Source organism: Pinus tabuliformis, chromosome 4_2, assembly GCF_031772625.1.
Source record: "Pinus tabuliformis cultivar Carrire ecotype Pingquan chromosome 4_2, CPIR1, whole genome shotgun sequence".
NCBI lineage: Eukaryota > Viridiplantae > Streptophyta > Pinopsida > Pinales > Pinaceae > Pinus > Pinus tabuliformis.
The window spans coordinates 1,015,856,251-1,015,876,438 of NC_142304.1; positions in this window are offsets into that span (position 1 = coordinate 1,015,856,251).

Sequence of the window (20,188 nt, forward strand, 5' to 3'; positions counted from 1 at the left end):
GGGCGATGATGGTATATACAGTGCGACCAGTATTGGTACCATTTCCTTTGAGAGGGAGTCTGGTAAACCCTTCGTATTGAAGGAAGACATGCATGTTCCAGGATTGAAGAAGAATCTCATCTTAGTGGCGATGTTAGAAGACAAGGGGTATGATGTTGTTTTCAGCGAGGGAAAGGCCTTCCTACGCAGCAAGACAACTGGTGAGACCCGGAAGATAGGGGTTCGAGTGAGGAACCTTTATCAGTTGCATGTAGATGGATGCACAACAATGGCAGGCAAGGCAGAAGGATTGGTGAGCCGGGATGATGGTGAGTTGTGGCACAGGATATTGGGTCACCTTCACCATGGAGCCTTGAAGATACTGCAACAGATCACTACAGGGCTCCCTAAAGGCACACTTGTGCAGTCAGATCAGTGAAAGGGGTGTACTTTGGGGAAGTTTTTGAAAGCCACCTTTCACGAGAAGGATAGTCGTGCCAGGACGATCCTTGAGAGAATTCACACAGACGTGTGTGGACCTTTCTCAGTTGCTTCGACAGAAAAACACAGGTATTATGTGATTTTTGTTGATGATTTCTCTCGTAAGTGCTGGATCTTCTTCATGCAGAAGAAGAGTGAGACATATTCAAAGTTTTGTGAATTCAAAGCACTAGTCGAGAAGGAGTCAGGGAAGAAGGTGAAGGCTCTTAGGAGCGATAATGGTGGTGAATACATCTCGGTTGAGTTCAAGGATTTCTGCAAGGCAGAAGGGATTCGTAGAGAGCTCATAGCTCTGCATAACCCACAGCAGAACGGGGTAGCTGAGCGGAAGAACAGAACGATTGTGGGTGTTGCACAGGCTATGTAGCATGATCAGGGCCTACCCTTTCACTTGTGGATGGAAGCATGCAATACAAAAATTTATGTGCAGAACCGTTGTCCTCATAGGATACTTGGCATGAGTACGCCCGAGGAGGCTTATTCTGGTAAGAAGCCTGATCTTTCTCATTTGAGGATTTTTTGTGCTAACGTTTACATGCATGTGATGAGGGATGCCAGGAAGAAGTTGGAGCCGACCGCAGAGGTTGGGATATTTGTGGGGTACACTGATACGCCCCACAACTATCGTGTGTATTTTCCAGACAGTGGTAAAACTGTCGTGCGACGGGATATAAAATTTCAGGAAGAGAAAGCCACGAAGTGTTCGCTTGAGAGGGAGCTACACTTACATGCAGATGAGGAGCTATTAGTTCCTAAGGATGAGCTTTAGGATGTGGATCAGCCACAGGACGAGGTTCATGGAGTGGAAGAGACCACTCATGCAGCAACAACCATCAGAGGGCAAAAGTGCTTAACAGAAGCTGAGCGACTGGCTCAAGATGCAGAGAAAGTTGTAGGACCACCTATAGCCCAACGGAGGCAGAGACAGTCACCTAATTGGTACATTGGATACATGGATCTTGTGAGAAAGTGTGTTGTGACTGAGCCATCCTCTTTTGAGGAAGCTGTGGAGGATCCCGCATGGGTAGATGCCATGGTGGAAGAGTATGATTCTATTGTCAGAAACAGTGCATGGGAGATTGTTCCTAGACAGGAAGGGAAATTAGTGGTGGGTTCGAGATGGATCTACAAAGTTAAGCAGGCAGCTGACGGGAGTGTGGAGAAGTACAAGGCAAGATTTGTTTCCCGAGGCTTTTCACAGATAGAGGGGATTGATTATGAGGAGACCTTTGCACCTATCGCAAGGTATTCTTTCATACGGACGATTCTTGCTCTCTTAGCGCAGATGGGATGGCACATTCATCAGATGGATGTGAAGACTGCATTCCTCAAAGGAGTCATTGAGGAGGAGGTGTACATTGAGCAACCCGAAGGCTTTGAGGTCTTCAGCAGCGAGTCGCATGTGTGCAGGCTCAAGAGAGCATTGTATGGGTTGAAGCAATCACCACATGCTTGGTACACACGGATAGATAGCTATTTCACAGGACTTGGATTCTCCAAGAGCGAGGCAGATCCTAACCTATACCAGATTGTGGTGGAGGGTAAGTTGCTTATCATTGTACTGTATGTTGATGATTTGATTCTAACGGGTGATGAGCTATTGATACTGTCATGCAAGAAGGATCTTGCTACAGAGTTTGAGATGAAGGATTTGGACCTCCTTCACTATTTCCTATGATTGGAAATATGGCAGCGCAGTGTTGGACTGTTTGTTTCTCAGGGCAAGTATGCTCGGGAGATACTGGAGAAGTTCAACATGTATGGCTACAAGCCTGTTGATACTCCTCATCCTGGAGGTTGGAGGAAGGAGGATTCCACTTCAGGAGAAGAAGTGGATGCCACTGTTTATCGACAGTTGGTGGGGTTACTGATGTATTTGGTTAATACACGACCCGATATATGCTATGCAGTTAACTAGCTTTCACAAGCTATGGTTAAGCCTACCAAGCTCTTCTGGAAGGCGGGCAAGCATGTATTGCACTACTTGAGAGGCACATCAGGATATGGATCTTGGTACAGACAGGAGGATGCAGATTGGGCAGGGAGCTCAAGAGGCTGAGTATATGGTAGCAAGGACATCAGGTACCATCATATCAGAGATTGTGTGCAGCGGAGGATCATGTTGCTTTCATACATTCCAATGGAGGATCAGGATGTTGATATTCTGACGAAGGCTCTCACCAGGATCAAATTCAAGTACCACTGAGGTAGGATAGGGGTTGTTGATAATCCATATCTTGTCGAGAGGGAGTGTTGAGATTGCAACAAGATGATGGAGCTTAGTGAAAAGAGTCGCCTTCACTAAGTGGGCCCGCAGGAAAATTATGGCGCAAGTTCTATTTTTGGATCCCAGCAGGGATGATCACAGCAGGAGTGACCACAGTAGGAGTGATCACAGTAGGAGTGACCACAGCAGGAACGATCACAGCAGGAGTGATCAAAGTCTATTTTTAGACTGGCTGTCCAAAATAGAAAAGTCAAATATTATTGTCTCATAATAATGTTTGGACTATAAACTTGATCTTATTCTCTTGGAGAACTTCAGTTTGAGCTACAGATGTGGCCCATGCAGCTGCCAGAAGGAAGTACGCTTTTCTTGTGAGTTAGTTGAGTTGTTGCATGCATGACTTCAGTTAGAACTCAATTAGTTGAGTTTGGTGGAGTTGATTGTGGAGTTGATGGAGTTGTGTTCAGTTTGACTTGGTTAAACTAGTTGTAGTTAGTCTAACTGCAAATAGACTAATGATGAGTTGTTAAACTAACTATTAACTCATAATACAACTATAGAATACATCAATTAACTCAGTTGCATGTCAGTGCATGTTCAGTTCAATAGGGACAGGTGTTAGAGAATCAGATTGCTATCAGTTGTGACTATAGTTGTGCATGAGGATTTGCACAATCAAGGGATTGAGTATGCCAATGAGTTTAATCATGTATTTGCCCAGTATTATAGCCTTTTCTCATGTCTAACACAGTGTGAGTGATTCTTTGGAGGTGAAATATGATTTTGGTAAACCATTCTCATTCATTCTTGAGCAGGTATTGAGCAGTGGAGGCAAGCAAGCAATGGAATATATTTGGAGATCAGATCTTAGTTGTATTGTGTGTAACAGGTGGAGCTAGTACTGGATTGCTTGTGATAAGCATTTTACTTTGTAATGTTACATGGTCTCAATCATTAATATACATATATTTGGGGTTTTTAGCGAGATGCTTTCTCCGGGTTACATACTGTGTTAATATGTGAATGCTCTTGATGTTTTATTGTTATTGATGCTGCTATATTGATGATCAACGTAGAGGAGCTTATGTATTGCGTATGTATTCTACAATAGTACATGATCAGGATAATCTCTGTTGAATATGTGTTAAATTATTCAAAATTTCTACACCAACCCCTAATTCTAGATTCCTTACCTTCATTCACCACACTTTTCCAATTTGACCTAATTTCTACATTTTTGTGCAACATTGTTCCCTCCATCCTTAAACAAATCCAACCACCTTCATCACTCCTTAGCTTAATTTACCAGATCCTAGACCCCTTCACATCCTCATCCATCCTCCATTCCCACTTTCCTACCACTTTTCCTCCATCAACCCTTTAGAATCCTCTTTCGGCTCTTCCTGTAGAACTTCCTGTAGAACATCCTGAAGAACCCCTGCATAATTCCTGTAGAAGTTCACATGAGCTGTATTTCGAGATCTGATCGTTGTGAAACTCTCTGGAAGGGTGCCAGGGACCCCTTAGGCCCTCTTCTCACCTTCCCAACCTCCTGCAAGTGCCCATTCCATTTCCTTTCGCCAGTCAACCTCTGCACAGTAAAACAAACAGTTAAAGCACATGCATAATAATTCTATAAGATTACTCAAATAAAAAAAGATGTTTTCTTCTAGATTTTACTTCAGAAGTAGCTTAGTCACATGCATTTTACCTTTCAAAGAATCAATGGCATCCATTTCAGTAACTTTCATCTCTTTTCTTGCACTAGTAGGGTTAGTCGGTAAAACTAGGGTTTGCATTTCCTTTCATGTTTCATCTCCTTTCTGCAAGTAGACTAGCCTCTTTTGAGTTATCTTTTGTCTATCACAGTTAAAATCTTCTTGTAAGAGCTCATAGAATTTGGCTTAAGCTCCTAGCAGACTTGTACCAGCTGATCAAGTGACAGCCTGCGGCAAGAGCCAGTACTTCTGCATATAGCACTGTCACTTCCAAGTTTGTTACGAACTACCGGGTTGATAAAAGTAAAGAAGGGAGTCCCAGGAGTTGCAGAATCATTGTTGCAATACTAGAGCCCACCATCTTTTTGGCATTTTTGTGAGGGAAGCGTCAGAGTATTTGTGATTGTTGCTTTTCTTCTATCTTCTACTACAACCTTCTGCTAAGTAGTTTATTTCAGCAAGAGTAGAGTAGTTGTTTCATTTCAATTTTGCAATTTCATTTCCGCAAGAGTAAATTAGACATTTCCTACTTTCCTAGACTAGCATTTCAATTCTGCAAGCGTAGATTAGCATTTCCATTCTGCAATTTCAATTCCGCAAGCATAGATTAGCATTTCAATTCTGCAAGCGTAGCTTAGCATTTCATTTCTACAATTTCATTTCAGCAGCATAGATTAGTCATTTCCTGCTTTCATTTCAATTCTGCAATTTTCATTCCAGCAAGGTTTACTTTAGTTAGTTGCAATTTATTGTTCAATCAATTTCAATTTTGCAGGTACAAACAGATAAAACACAAAAAATCAACTAAAATTATGTCATTTCATGCCTCGTAGGAACAGAGACAATTCAGGAAAATTCCTACGAAACACCCCCACTACATCACTGAGTCACCCATCTCTCTTCTTTGGTGGTAGTGATATAGAAGATCACATAGGTGAACCTCTAGAGATATACGAAGATCCTATCACAGTAGAAGAGCAAGAAAGCAATCCTCTTGAGACCATGGCTGAACATAGGAATGGTATAGGGAATGAGGAGAGAATATAAGGTGCCTTTCCCATCTGAGAGACAAATGTGGACACAAAAATGAAAAACATAAGTCCCTTAGCCTTACCTCACTTCCACGGATTGACCACTGAAGACCCTGATACCTTCTTGTTTGAGTTTGTTGTCCTTTGTCGAACTTATGACTGTGTAGAAGACGAGCAAAAGTTGAAACTCTTTCCCTCTACCCTCAAGGATGCAACACTACATTGGTTCATGGGGTTACCTGGAAACAATATCACAACTTGGGCTCAGATGCAGCAAGCCTTTAACAACAAATACCGGTATTACTGTAGGTCAAAGGAGACGAAGGGAGGAATCTTTCGAATGACCATGGGAAGTGATGAATCTTTAGAAGGCTATGAAGAAAGGTTCCAACTTAGTTATAAAAGGGCCAGGTGCACACTTGACGCTAAATCTCTGAAGCTGGTTTTGCTCCGAGGAGTCCCTGAAGACCTTCTAGATACCCTCCATTTGCTGGCTATAGGAGACATCTACCAACTACCTTATGATGACATAATGTCTGTGTTTAGAAACCATTCCAGGTCAGCCAGGAAAAGAGGTAGGTGGAATCAACTTCCAACCAGTGCCACCTTCTCGAAACATGAGTTTACAAATCAGATGGAAGACCTTAAAAGTGAGATGAGACAGACTATTGCCATGCAATTGGATACTTTTTGAATCCAAAAGAAGAAAGAGGAAGCTGAGAAGGCTTTGGCCATGTTCTGTCCTAGATGTACAAGGAAGCATCCTCAGAACGAGTGTCCATTGCACAGTAGAGGTATGTTTTGTTTGTGAGGAAGACCACCCTACAAAGCAGTGCCCAACCTTACCCGGACTTAAAGCTATGTATCAAGGGATTGAAGGAGCCACTGAACTACTCTACTTCCTCAACCAAAGGAGGCCACATGGATCCTGACCTTACCAGTAAGGGATGCAAGGAAGATCCAAAACTTATTACAACCCCAACCAATCCACTCACATACCTTCTTGGGGTCCCCCTGCTCATCCTTCCTGGTCTGCACCCCCTCCTTGGTCATAACCATCTCAATACCATACTCAACCTGCTGCTCATTTGTTTCATTCTCATGTTCAGCCACAACCTCACTGGAATGCACCGCAACAGGGGTGGAGGCCCTAATACAACTTTGTTCCTACCATTTTGGCTCCACCACATTCTCAACCACAACCATTACCTCCTGCTCCTCCGAGACAACCCCAGATTCTTTTTCAACCAAACCCGAACCCTAATAACAGATAGACCGAGCAGGTATATACTGGAGAGACAACATGCCCTACCTATGTTGTGGGGATTTAGGAGATCAACCTACGATCTAGGAAGGTCCTCCTAGATAGCCAACCTCCTCCTAAGGAGGATGAAGAAGAGGAATAGGAAAGTGAACCCAAAGCCATTCCACCCTTTCCTGAGAGACTAACTGGAACCACGCAACCAAACCCAGAAGTGACTGAACTTATGGGAGAACTTAAACAATTGTGTGTAAAAATACCACTTCTCCAGGCCATCAAAGATGTACCAATCTACAAAAAATTGATCAAAGAGAAGTGTTTCAGGCACCCAGGTAGGCGTAAGAGAGATGCCCCAACTCTCAATGTCATAGGACAACTGCCCGACCTAATGTTGGGACAAGTAATCTGTCCAAAATATTTGGACTGTGGGAGTCCTATGGTTGATGTCCACATCAATGGCACCATGATTCCCCACACCCTAATTGATCTAGGGGCTGCCATTAATGTGATGACCAGAGACACTATGCTCAAACTCAACCTTCAGAGTTCCCTAAGAAAGACCTAGATAGTACTGCAGTTAGAAGACCACTCCACCGTGACTCTCGAAGGGATTGTGGAAGATGTCATGGTCTCCGTTGATTCTTGGGAGTACCCTTTGGAATTCTTGGTCCTTCAGCCAAAGGCAAAACTCACTAGATACCCCATCATTTTGGGAAGGCCTTGGTTAGCTACTACAGATGCTTACATCAGTTGTCGAGCTGGGAGAATGACCATTAAGAATGGGCCAATGTCCAAACAGCTAGTCTTATATCCTCGTGCCCAACCTTTTCTCAAACATGACTTAGCTTTCTGGTTGGAGGAGGAAGATGAGGATGAAGTCTACTCTGCACCAGTGTGCACCGTGGAAGCCACCAAGGGAGGTCCTCAAACCGAGGATGACTTTTTTGAGAATTTAATTCAAAATCCACCTCCCAGTGTGCTACGATTAGAAGAGTTGGTAGGAGACACCCAAGCCAGTGCTTTAGTGGATCTCTGTGTGGCTGATCTGACCTCTTCCCGAGTTAAGAATGTGGAATTTTGCCCTAAAATAACCTTGAAGATCAACTCATCCCTATCTCCCTCTTAGGAGAAGGAGATGTGTAGCTTATTGAACCGCCATTTGGATGCTTTTGCTTGGAGCTATAAGGAGATGAAAGGAATCCACCCTTCAGTCTGTACCCATCACATTTACATTAAAGAGGATTATAAACCAATCAGGCAGCCTCAGAGGAGAATGAATCCAACCCTTAAGGACATTGTCAAAGAAGAATTGCAAAAGTTGTTGAATGCAAGATTCATCTACCCCATCTCTGACAGCAAGTGGGTTTCTCCTCTGGTGCTTGTGCCCAAGAAAAATGGGAAGTGGAGAATCTGTGTAGATTATCAAGAACTTAACAAAGCTACCAAGAAGGACCATTTCCCTTTACCTTCATAGATCAAGTGTTAGATGGCCTGGCAGGGAAGAAGTTCTTTTCCTTCCTAGATGGGATTAGTGGGTATAATCAAATCCAAATCAGCCCGGAAGACCAAGATAAGACCACTTTCACTTGTCCATGCGGTACTTTTGCCTACCGGGTCCTTCCCTTTGGATTATGCAACGCTCCTGCCACTTTCTAGAGAGCAGTACTGAGCATATTTGTTGAGCTGGTTCATGATTCAGTGGAAATCTATATGGATAACTTTACTCCTTATGGGTCCAACTTCCGAGAAGCATTGACTAACCTGGTAAAAGTTTTTACCAAGTGTATTGAGATGAACCTGTCCCTCAATCATGAGAAATGTGAATTCCTGATGACTGAAGGGACCGTGCTAGGTCATACAATTTCTCAGCAAGGATTATAGGTGGATCCCACCAAGATTTCTATCATCTAAAGGGTTCCACCTCTCAAAAGGTAAGAGATGTTTGCAGTTTTTTAGGCTTAGCGGGATATTATAGAAGGTTCATTAAAGATTTCAGTAAGCTAGCCTCTCCATTGTTTGGTCTTTTGGGGAATGATGCCGGGTTTATATGGACTGAAATCTGTCAAGAGGCTTTGGATGTGTTGAAAGATAAGCTGGTAACTGCACCAATCTTGATAGGTCCAAATTGGTCCCTACCTTTCCACATCCACACAGATACCTCGAACAAAGCCATAGGAGAAGCCTTAGGACAAGTTGAAGAGAAGCTACCATATGCCATATATTTTGTCAGTGAAAACCTGTCCAAGGCAGAATTAAACTATACTGTAACCAAGAAAGAGCTCCTAGCTGTAATCCATTCCTTAAACAAGTTCAGGCACTATATCACTGGTTATCAAACATTAGTACACACTAATCATGCTACAATTAGGTATTTGATGAATAAACTTGATGTAAATGTTCGTATCATTAGATGGTTACTTTTATTGTAGCAATTTGATTTGACCATTGTTGATAAGGCAGGTAAGGAAAATGTTGTTGCTGATTTTCTGTCTAGACTAGATTTGCCTGTAGGTGAAGAAGGGATGGTGGATGATCAAATGCCAAATGAACACCTAGTTGCTATTTTAGTACTCTCTCCATGGTTTGCTGATATAGTAAATTAGTTGGTTTCAACATAGTTCCCGCCACACTTATCCTCAAAAGAGAAGAGCAAGATCGTGGGGAAGAGTGCCCCATTCACTTGGATTGGGGGCAACCTGTTCAAACTTGGCCCAAATCAGATTTTTAGGCATTGTGTCAGCGAGGAGGAAGTTTTTGACATCCTCCTAACCTGTCATGATGGACCCTGTGGAGGCCACTTTGTAGTAAAAAGAACCACTTTCAAAATACTACAGGCAGGCTGCTATTAGCCCCCTCTTCATTAAGATGTCAGAAGATACATCAACCAATGTGACCAATGTCAAAGGATGGGGAAACTGACTCCAAGGGATGAAATTCCCCTCCAACCTCAGGTGACTTTCGAGCCATTTGAGAAGTGGGGCATGGAATTTGTGGGTACTATCAACCCTCCTTCAAAACAAAATTCTTACATCATTGTGCGCATGGACTACCTGAAAAAGTGGGCAGAAACAAAGGCAATCAAGGCAGCAACAGAATAAAAAGTGGCTGAGTTTCTGAGGGAAAATATATTCTACAAGTTTCACTACCCAAGAGAATTAGTCACAGATCAAGGAAGTTAGTTTACCTCTAACCTGATTGAAGACTTGCTTGTTCATCACAAGATTAAGCACAGAACTTCCACCCCTTATCATTTGCAAGAAAATGGGCAGGTGGAAGTCACTAACAGGGCTTTGGAAGAGATTTTGACTAAAGTGGTGAGCAGCAACAGAAAAGATTGGGCAGATCACTTGGTTGAGGCCATGTGGGCCTACAACATTACTTGGAAAACTACAACAGGTTTCACACCTTATGAGCTGGTCTACGGGAAGAAGGCTTTGTTGTCCATAGAATTTGAATATAACACATTGAGGTCGGCAGCTCAGCTAGACCTGGATCTTAGCCATGCACAACAGGAAAGACTACTTCAACTGAATGGACTAGATGAAAAAAGAATGTAGGCCCTCCTCCATTCAGAGGTGGTCCAACTTCAAAGAAAAATATGGCATGACCGACACCTTAAAGAGAAGCAATTTCAACCAGGAGATTGGGCGCTGTGATATGATTCAAGATATAAGGATTTCAAAGGGAGGCTGAGGACAAGATGGCTGGGACCATATACAGTGGAGAAATGTAACGACAATAGTTCAGTCCTTATCAGGACCATTGATGAAGAAGCCATCCCCATGCTCGTTAATGGGCATCGATTGAAGATCTACAGGAAGCCCCTTTCCAAGTAGGAGTTCATTGAAACTCTGGATAAATCAGTGTTGGTAGTGGAGCAAGCCCTTATCTCCACTCCACCCACATTTTGAGAACCAAAAGAAAAAAAGGAAAAAAAATAAAAAAGAATAAAATATCCTTGGGTGAAAACCTCTTGGTGGCGCCCCAGCTATCTCATAGAAAAACGAAAAAAAGAAAGAAAAAGAACACAGAAAAATAAACCTAACTTGTATTGAATAAATTGCAAGTTGCAGGAAGGACATTGCAGGTTAGGAGGATCGCACAAGACAAAGACAGAGGTCAACACCAAGCTTCATGCATCCCTCTCAATCAATTCCTCCATGACCACTACCCTTCCCTAAGATTTGATCTCATTCAAGCCAAGATTTCACCTTCTACAGGAAGTTCTGTGTCTTCTACAAGAAGATCCTGTAGAACCCACAGACAAGCAAAATTGATCTCAGAAGGGAATCCGAAGGTTGGGAATCTTCCTAGGAGGCCTGTTCACATCCCTATTTCCATTAATTGCCATATGCTACCTTTTTCTATCTCTTTACACCTCCATTGCACCCATTTTTTATATATTCCTGCATAGTCACACACAGAATCATGTTTTCTTCATACTACCAGAAAAAAAACTTTTTGATGACAAATCAAGCAGCAGTTTCTCATTCACCATACCTGTCACCCTTCATCTAGACTCCTCATCAGCCGAGACCCTCATGAGCAGTGTAGCCCTGCTCATTCCAGCTTGCATTCCAGGAGGAGAAGAAGCTACAGGACTTCCTACAAGAATCCTGTAGCAGCTAATCCCTCTGAAAGACATACTTCAGAGACAGGGACCGCAAAGTATGGTAGAAGAAGCATGCATGGAGCTCTACCTGAACATTTTCACATCAGCAACAGCCGAGACCAAGCATGCAGTGTGCATGCAGCAATAGCAACCGAAGGAATGGCTTCCAAAACCCGAAATCTGCATAACATAGATGCAACCACATCGATAAGTGCCTAAACCATTCTTCAATTGCATAAATCATATTTTAAGGCTACATGACTATAGGAATGGTTCGAATTGAGTGGAATCAGTGGCCAGTCAACTGGCCACCCTCAGCTAGTTAAAAATCCTCGTGGAATCCAAACGAGCCCTGTTACATTCAAAATTGTCGATTAGATGGATAGCCAACACATGTGGAGTGTCCATTCAGGGAGAAATCGTCGGGACTGGTAGTGGTGGCAGCAGATAATGGTAGAGAGGAGGTGATGGCGGTCAGAAACATGCAGAAACATTATGGCTGTGATTTCGAACCAAAGATCCGGTCCAGCCACCTCATCCCCTCACCACGAATCACGCTGCATTTAAAATATGCCTGACTGAAACACGCACCACCTTCTATTCACTCTGCACTCACAATGTCCTCGACTGGAGTACACATCCACCACTTCCAAAAATAGTTAACCAGTCATCCTCCACCAGTTTTTCTGCCTGTTTTCAAAAATCTCCCGCGTATCGAGCTCTATCGGAAGCACAGTTTCATTCTACAGGAACCGGGAGCCTTCTACAGGAAGGGTTCTACAGGAAAGGCGGAACAGCTCTGTGGGGAAAGGAAACCCGGAATTTTCATTGAATTTGAAGCTCCAAATGAGGTAGGCTCGAAAAAAACCTTCTCTGTGCATAAGTTTTTTGTGCAAGGTGGTGAATTGAATGGCATCAGTTTGAAAAACAAGAGGAAAAATTCTGCATGTGTATTGAAAAAACGTGAAAGTTTCCTACATATTTCACTAAGTTTCCCCATTTTTTCTGCATCAGAAATCTCCTCCACATTTATTTTTAAATTCTCCTGCAAGGAGGATATATGCAGTCATAGAGACCAGTCTGTGTGTGTGAAAAACTGAATTTACATATCTATCTGTATGCTGAGAAGAGAACCTATGTCCCTATGCTCTGTTCTGTAAAAACCAAATTTTCCTTTTCATAAACAGACAGTCGAATTCTGGGTGACAGCAGTCTTAAACCAAGGGAATTGTTGCTAGTTGATATTGAATACACGAGAAATTCCTTCTTGGGTTCAGAAGAAACTGAATTCAGCTATCCTCTGTTTCAGATTGACTGTTTGGTTGCCTGAGTATTTCCTTTTCTGGTTAAAACATAGAAAGAGCACTCACACCATGCCAGGAGGATTCATAAGGAAAGAGCCCTCGAACTCTAGCAAACTGCACGAGCATCCTGAGGTGGTGGACCTTTTCACCCGAGCAAATTGGATATCCTTCTTTGACAAAATTCAGGGTCATGATGAGGAGATAACTGAGGAGTTTTTAATGTCCCTGAGACCATAGTCAAAAACACATGCCACAATTAGTTTTAGGGGTTTGACCCTAGAACTCACCCCTGAGCTCATCAGTGGAGTTACTGGTCTACCATTAGGGCTCCCTTGGAGCAAAGAAGAGAGATCATTGGGCCAAATTGCTAAGAAGTCATTTTTTCTACCCACGGAGCATCTTGTAGAAGATAAAAACGGGGTTAGAAGAACCAGCTTGCCTCCTCTCTGGAGTGAAGTTAGTTTTCAAATTATGAAGTATATCACATGTGAAGGGAGGTTTAGCATCATCTATGGATATCATTTCAGGTTGCTGTGTGAATTAAGGCATGGGATTGACTTGCCTCCAACCAAGAAGCTGAGCATCCCATATTTCCTTCTTCAGTCCCTAATTGAATGTGGTACAAAGTTAAATGAAGGGATCCCAGATCAGTTGGCCCATCATGGGCTCATCAAACTGTTGGTGGAAGATGCTTTACATACCTACACTGTCCCCATATCTTGGGAAATCTTTAGAAACATGTCTAGGGATGATAACATTAGAACTTTGGCTGAAAACATCACCCCATCCAGCAGTGAGGAGGGGGAGCACACTGAAGAAATTGAGAAGAACAATGATGAGGGAACCCAGGACATTCAAGCAAAGGGAAAAACAGAGGAAGCACGGGAAAAACAGAAAGAAAAAGAAGAATTTGGCAAGACTGTTGGGCCTAAAATAGAGGAAGAAACAACAGCAAAAACACCAAGGGAAAAGAGGATACAGAGTAGAAAGGAAAAGGCCGAGAAAGCCCAAATGAAGGCTACCACAACCAAAGCAGGCACACAGAAAGAAAAGGGAAAGACACACCCTGAGATATCAGTCATACAGATAGAAATAGTGGACACAGAGATTTCTACAGGAAGCAAAGAAAAAGAACAACCGGAAGAGAAATCCCTGAGACGTTGGCAAGGGAGGCAACAGCTGTGCTTGCTGCATTAAGCACACCTACAAAACAAAAAGGAAAGAGAAAGAGGCAAACCTCCATGTACTTCAAAGCCAGAAAAAGCATAAGAATCAATGTAGGAAAACCTCAGCCACCATCCAGGGAACCGATTGTCATTGAGGACTCACTCACTAAATAGAAGGAAGAGTCTCCTTCCAAGATATCCATCACCTATGAAAGAGGAAGCCCAAAACCTCTACATGGGAAGGGAAAATTAAGTCGATGGACTCAAAGGCGGTTCTACAGGAAGCTGCAACATCTCTACAGAAAACTCTAGCCAATTTAAAAGAGACTGAGAAATTGGAGGAGAAAGTAGCTAAACAATCACAAGGGGAGAGAAAAATTGAAGAAATACCTGAACCTACCCCTTAGCCTAGCATGGGCTCATATTACAATCTGTTAGAGGGTGGGAAAATCATCCCATAGAAATTTGCTGTGCCACTCTTCTTTGCATTGGAACAAGAGAGGATCAAAACACACACATGGATGAAAATTGCCAAATCTAAGGGAATTGAGGACATAGGCCACATGGAGGAGAAGTTAAAAGAATTAAGAGGAGAACTAGCCATGGTAAGGCATGTAGAAAGCTGCAAAAGAGCCCAATTGCAGGAGGAGAATGAGCTGCTGAAAAAACAGTTGCAGCTATAGGAAGTCCACAAGGAAGGTAGGCTGTCCATTTTGGGAGGGAAACAACAGCAAGAAGGACCTCCAGCAGACAAGGACACAACTGAGAAACAACAGAAGGAGGAAGAGCTACAAGCTAATGTGGAGATGCTCACAAAACTGCTACAAGAACAGGAGTCTTAGGCAGCAGAAAAGATACATGGTTTAAAACAACAATTGCAAGAAAAAGACACCCAAATGGCCTGCATGGCCAGCTGGGCAGAAGAAGCCTTACAATGTAGGCAACCTACTAAGTCATATGCCTTATATCTTAAATATCAATGGTTGCAATTTAAAATTAACACATCGGCCTAAAGGGGCACCATTCTATTTCAGAATTACCATTAGTTTATGGACTTGTGTGACAGCAACTCAGCAGAAGATAAGGCCAAGTTATCATAATTCTATTTACACAACTTGGCCCTTCCAAACATGAATCTATGGGACCCCAATGCTACATTGGGAGATGTGCAACTCATGGTCATGGCCTCTTGGTTAAACCATGAGGAAAAGAGGGCAACAAATATTCAGAATGTTATGAAAAGGAAGCTAAGTGAGCCACTCATGATCAAAGTAGAACCAGAAGATCCCTCAGCTTTACTGTATGCAAACCAGCACCTTTCCGATAGCCCGCAAGTTCTCCCAGACTACATTGAAAAGCAAGCTCAGGCCACTGCTCACTTTGAGGACATGGAGAGACTGTTGGGTGATAGCTGCATTCATGCTTGCACAAGGAGATGGAACACATTGTCCCACAGTTTGAAAATCAGAGAGTACCACTCCCCAATAAGGATGAGGGAGGCCTTGGCAAGAGTACCACTTTATAAACAATCAATGCAAAATCTGTAGGCCAATTGGATCGGCCTAAAGTTCAGTCCTCCATTGCTTTTGGGACTGCTAGAAGGGATTAAAGAAGAAGAAGAGTACAGGCAATGGGAGGAAGTAGAGAGAAAATCAGGGTTCCATGATTGAGAAGATGACATCACCTCGGAAGCCTGGGATGTCAGAGAGGTAGTCAAAGCAATCAAAGATGATGAGCTAGATTAATTGCTCAGAGGATGAGCAACACATTCACCAGGGGGGTGATGATGAGCCCCAAAAATGGGTAACTTATTGGGCTCATTTTTCCTATTATTCTTGATTAATCCACCATTCTTCATAGTTTTTATGCATGATTTTGAATATATTTATGTTAATTGAACAAATGAGAATAGTCACTTGAACACAAAGTCTAATACGTGCTTATTGCATATTTTTGGACATCTTTTGGACCAAGGTCAAGCATTTATGAGCCAGTTGAAAGCCAAATACGATGGAGCAAGGCCGAGGATTGGTAGGAAGGGTGTCTCCTGCACTAAATGACCCCTTCCTCAAGTTCTCCACCATCAGCTCGGAGTTCAACAGCCCACCAAAGATGATTTCCAGGGGCAGCCGAGCATATTTTGGGAAGTGGTTGATTAACTGCAGTTTTGAGCAGCCAAGACCCTCAAGTTAAGGAGGGTTGTTGTGGGTCCTCGTGGTGAATAAGTAGGAAGGCTTCAAGCCTTGGTAGTTTAGCTCTTGAACAGTTGTTTTTCGCACTTTGGTGTTGCTCTGCCTTTTAGCTCATTTTCAAGCTCTTGCTGTAAACAATTTTGTGACATGATTATTTTTTGAGTAGTGGAGATAAATTTCACTTTGCACTAGCTCTGAGTTTTCTTAATAGGATATAGCTCTTGGGGTTGGGCCCAAACCAAGTGCCAGTACCTCCTTTGTGTACCTTTATGTGTCTTTATTGCATTCATAGAATAATTTCAGTTATTTAGGTTAAGATCTTACTTTGTTACTTAGGTTGCTTTTGATGATTAAAATAGCTTTTCAAGCTTCAAGTTGATTTGACAGTTTGGTAATAGGAAAGATCTGTAAAATGGCCATCAAGCAATCCTTGATCTCACCTCTCCCTCCCTGGGACCATGAGCTGAGACCAAGGCATACTTGCTACCACAAAAACACTATTTTTGCCTTTCCATGCAATTGCTAGTGTTAGATTTCTAGTTGGAAAAGTTGATACCAGTTGTACTTGCATGCTTAGATCTGTTCTTGCTTAGTTTCCATAGTTACTTTGCATGATTTCCTGTCTATAACCTTTTGCTCATCATGTTTTTGGTTTTTAGGTCAGATTAGGTCAAAATAGATAGATCTTTGGTCTTTCTCATCTTTGTTCGATCAGTTTCGGAAAATAGTGTGTAGAACACCTGTAATACATCCTTTCCTATCCTTCCTTCATCATACAACCTACTCCAAAACCTAATTCGAAATTCCTTCCCTTCATTCGCCACAATTTTCCAATTTGACCTAATTTCTACATTTTTGTGCAACATTGCTCCCTCAATCCTTGAACAAATCCAACCACCTTGATCATTCCTTAGCTTCATTTACCAGATCCTAGATCCCTTCACATCCTAATCCATCCTCCATTCCCACTTTCCTACTGCTTTTCCTCCATCAACCCTCTAGAATCCTCTTTCGGCTCTTCCTGTAGAACATCTTGTAGAACCCCTACAGACTTCCTGTAGAAGTTAACGTCAGTAGTTTTTCTAGATCTGATTGCTGTGAAACTCTTTGGAAGGGTGCTAGGGACCCCTTAGGCCCTCTTCTCACCTTCCCAACCTCCTATAAGTGCCCATTCCATTTCCTTTCGCCAGTCAACCTCCACACAGTAAAACAAACAATTAAAGCACATGCATAATAATTCTGCAAGATTACTCAAAAATACAAAAAGATATTTTTTTTCCAGATTTTACTTCAGAAGTAGCTTAGTCACATGCATTTTACCTTTCAAAGAATCAATGGCATCCATTTTAGCAACTTACATCTTTTTTCTTGCACCAGTAGGGTTAGTCGATAAAACTAGGGTTTGCATTTCCTTTCAGCTTTCATCTCCTTTCTGCAAGTAGACTAGCCTCTTTTGAGTTAACTTTCATCTATCACAGTTAAAATATTCTTCTAAGAGCTCATAGAAGTTGGCTTAAGCTCCTAGCGGACTTGTGCCAGCTGATCAAATGACCGACTGTGGCAAGAGCCAGTACTTGTGCATATAGCACTGTCACTTCCAAGTTTGTTATGAACTACCAGGTTGATAAAAGTAAAGAAGGGAGTCCCAGGAGTTGCAGCATCATTGCTGCAATACTAGAGCCCACCATTGAACCCCTTTCCTGATTTTTCCATAAAAAGAACTACTCTATTATGTTACATTCTTCTTGGGGTAATGAATTTAACCCCACAGTGGTTCCCTACTTCAAGAAACCTTCCAGATCTAGGTGCTCTTTATCTAGAATTTCCTGAAGTTCCTGATCCTCCAAATCTATTTCACTCTGGGTCATTTCCTGATCCATCTCTAGTTCTGTTTCATTCATTATGGTTTCTCTCTTATTATCAGTGTTTTGTGTTGGGTTGCAGTTTTCCTCCTCCTTTTTGTTAGGGCCTTCCTCCATAGATTGATCTTCATTTGGAATTTCTTCCAGTTCTTGGAACTTATTCAGACTGATATTTTTCCCCTCATTTTTTTGTTTCTTTGGTCCTTTTTTACCTCCTTTTCCCCTGCTTATCACTTTCTGAAAGCTTTTAGTATCCTTCATTGTATTAAGTTTGCTTTTGTTTTCTGCTTTACTGAGAGGGCAGTCTCTGATCAAGTGTCCTTGTTCGTGGCATTTCCAGCATCTGAATGGAATATGCTCATAGTCCACCGTTTGCACCCATTCCTCGTCAAAAACTTCCAGGATTACTTTGTCCGGAAGAGCTCATGATAGATCCATTGCCACACAAATTCTTGCATAGGAAGTATATTTGCCTCTTCTCGTGGCTTTCGAAGCTTTGATAAAATGACCTAGTTTGTTGCCTATGGCCGCAAGCGATTCATTTTGCCAATAATCTAGAGGTAGAGAATAGAGCCTTACCCAGACCGACACCATAGTGAAAGTCTCCCGCTCTGGAACAAAGTTCATCATCCAAGGCCACATATAGAGGCCCGCTGCTGCAAAGAAGTAGGGTCCTCCTTCGAATATTCTATCTTTGTCTTCGATATTTGTAAACACTATGGTGAAAAATCCCTTTGACCCAAGATGGAGATCGATGCTGCCTTTGGGTTTCCAGTGATACTTTATCCATATCTGTAAAGCCTTTTCAGTGGGCCATAATCCCATAAATTTACATATTATGGCATAGGTCCCCATATGTTCCCTGTGCTCCTGCAGTGTAGGATTATTTAACACTACTCTAGGAATGATTTCCATTTTGGGTCTACAAGGTCCCTTTTGTCTTTTTTCCCTTGTTCCCTGGTTTTTGTCTTCTTCCTCCTTGTCCTTTATGCTGCTATTTTCCTTGGACTTGGCCCCATCTCTCTCCTTATCATTATTTATGTTTTCTTCCTCCTCCATTCCTCTGACATTTCCCAGATGTGACTTGCCTCTGCTGTTCACTGCATCTTTGTAGGAGGGGGTGGAGCTCCCTCCTCTGCGACCCTCCATTAGGGTCGAACTCAGAAACTCCCAGAAACCCTGCTCGACTTCCGTTCCATCGCTCCACTCCACTTCTCCTAATAGCCCAATTTGGTTACCATTAGTTAAGATTATTCACAATGAATTAATAATCCATTTTATATTCTGCAAAAGTAGTTTTCATTTATTCCAGCACTAGACTTTCTTTGAGTATCATTTGTCACTTGATCATCATTTTTCTTTCGATTCTAAAAATTTGTGATTTAAGAAGTAGGAATAGAACTAGGAAAAGTTTGTATCATTTATGGCATTTCCTATGTTTCGCCTCTAAGTTTACGAAACCCTCGGGTTGACAATTAAGTGTTGAAGGAGTCTGTTGAATTGTGATTCCTGCACCCAACACCAAGATAAACACTTGTAATACTATCAATAATTCAACAATAGAACAAACACTATAGTATAAAAAATGGGTAACACATTTAACATGCCCATAGGACTAAGTATAAATAAGAGAAATGTTTTTTCTCTATCAACATTACCCTACCCTACCCTACCCTAGTAGTAGTACGTGCATATTCTCAAATATAAAGCAACAATTCAAAATTCCTAATCGATTAATGATACTCATATTTAATCAATATTGACTCAAACAATGAATGAACGAAAAATTGATCACATGCAAGCCCGTATACATTAATAGTATGTGTGTAGTTTCATGAGCATGGTTTTTAAGATGAACCAAATGAGCAGTGACTGCTACAATATAACCTAACATTAGAATATCCACAACATCTCCATTAGCATTTAGTTGGCATGTTTCTCTCCTACACATCCATCGAAGCACTCCTCTATCACTTACACACAAGACACATTACGAAAATGACCCATGTTCAAAGGGATGATCGAATTCCTTCACCACACAAGGGAATATTGATGGACTTGAATTAAAATATCAATACTTTGATTATAATCCATAACTCAATGCAAATCCCATGGGTTGTGGTCTCTGGTTATGTGGGATGGTTAGGTCCCCAAAAGTTTTGTGGTGCATTTCCATGGGTGACTCTCTTGACTATGTACCTCCCACATTGAAAGAAAAAGAAAAAAGATAAAAAGAGACAAGCCATAACTCAATTTAAAGCTATGAAAAGGGAGTAAATTTGACAATGCTTCATCATTTTAAACGAAGTCATCCTCTATACTCTTTTGGTGACTT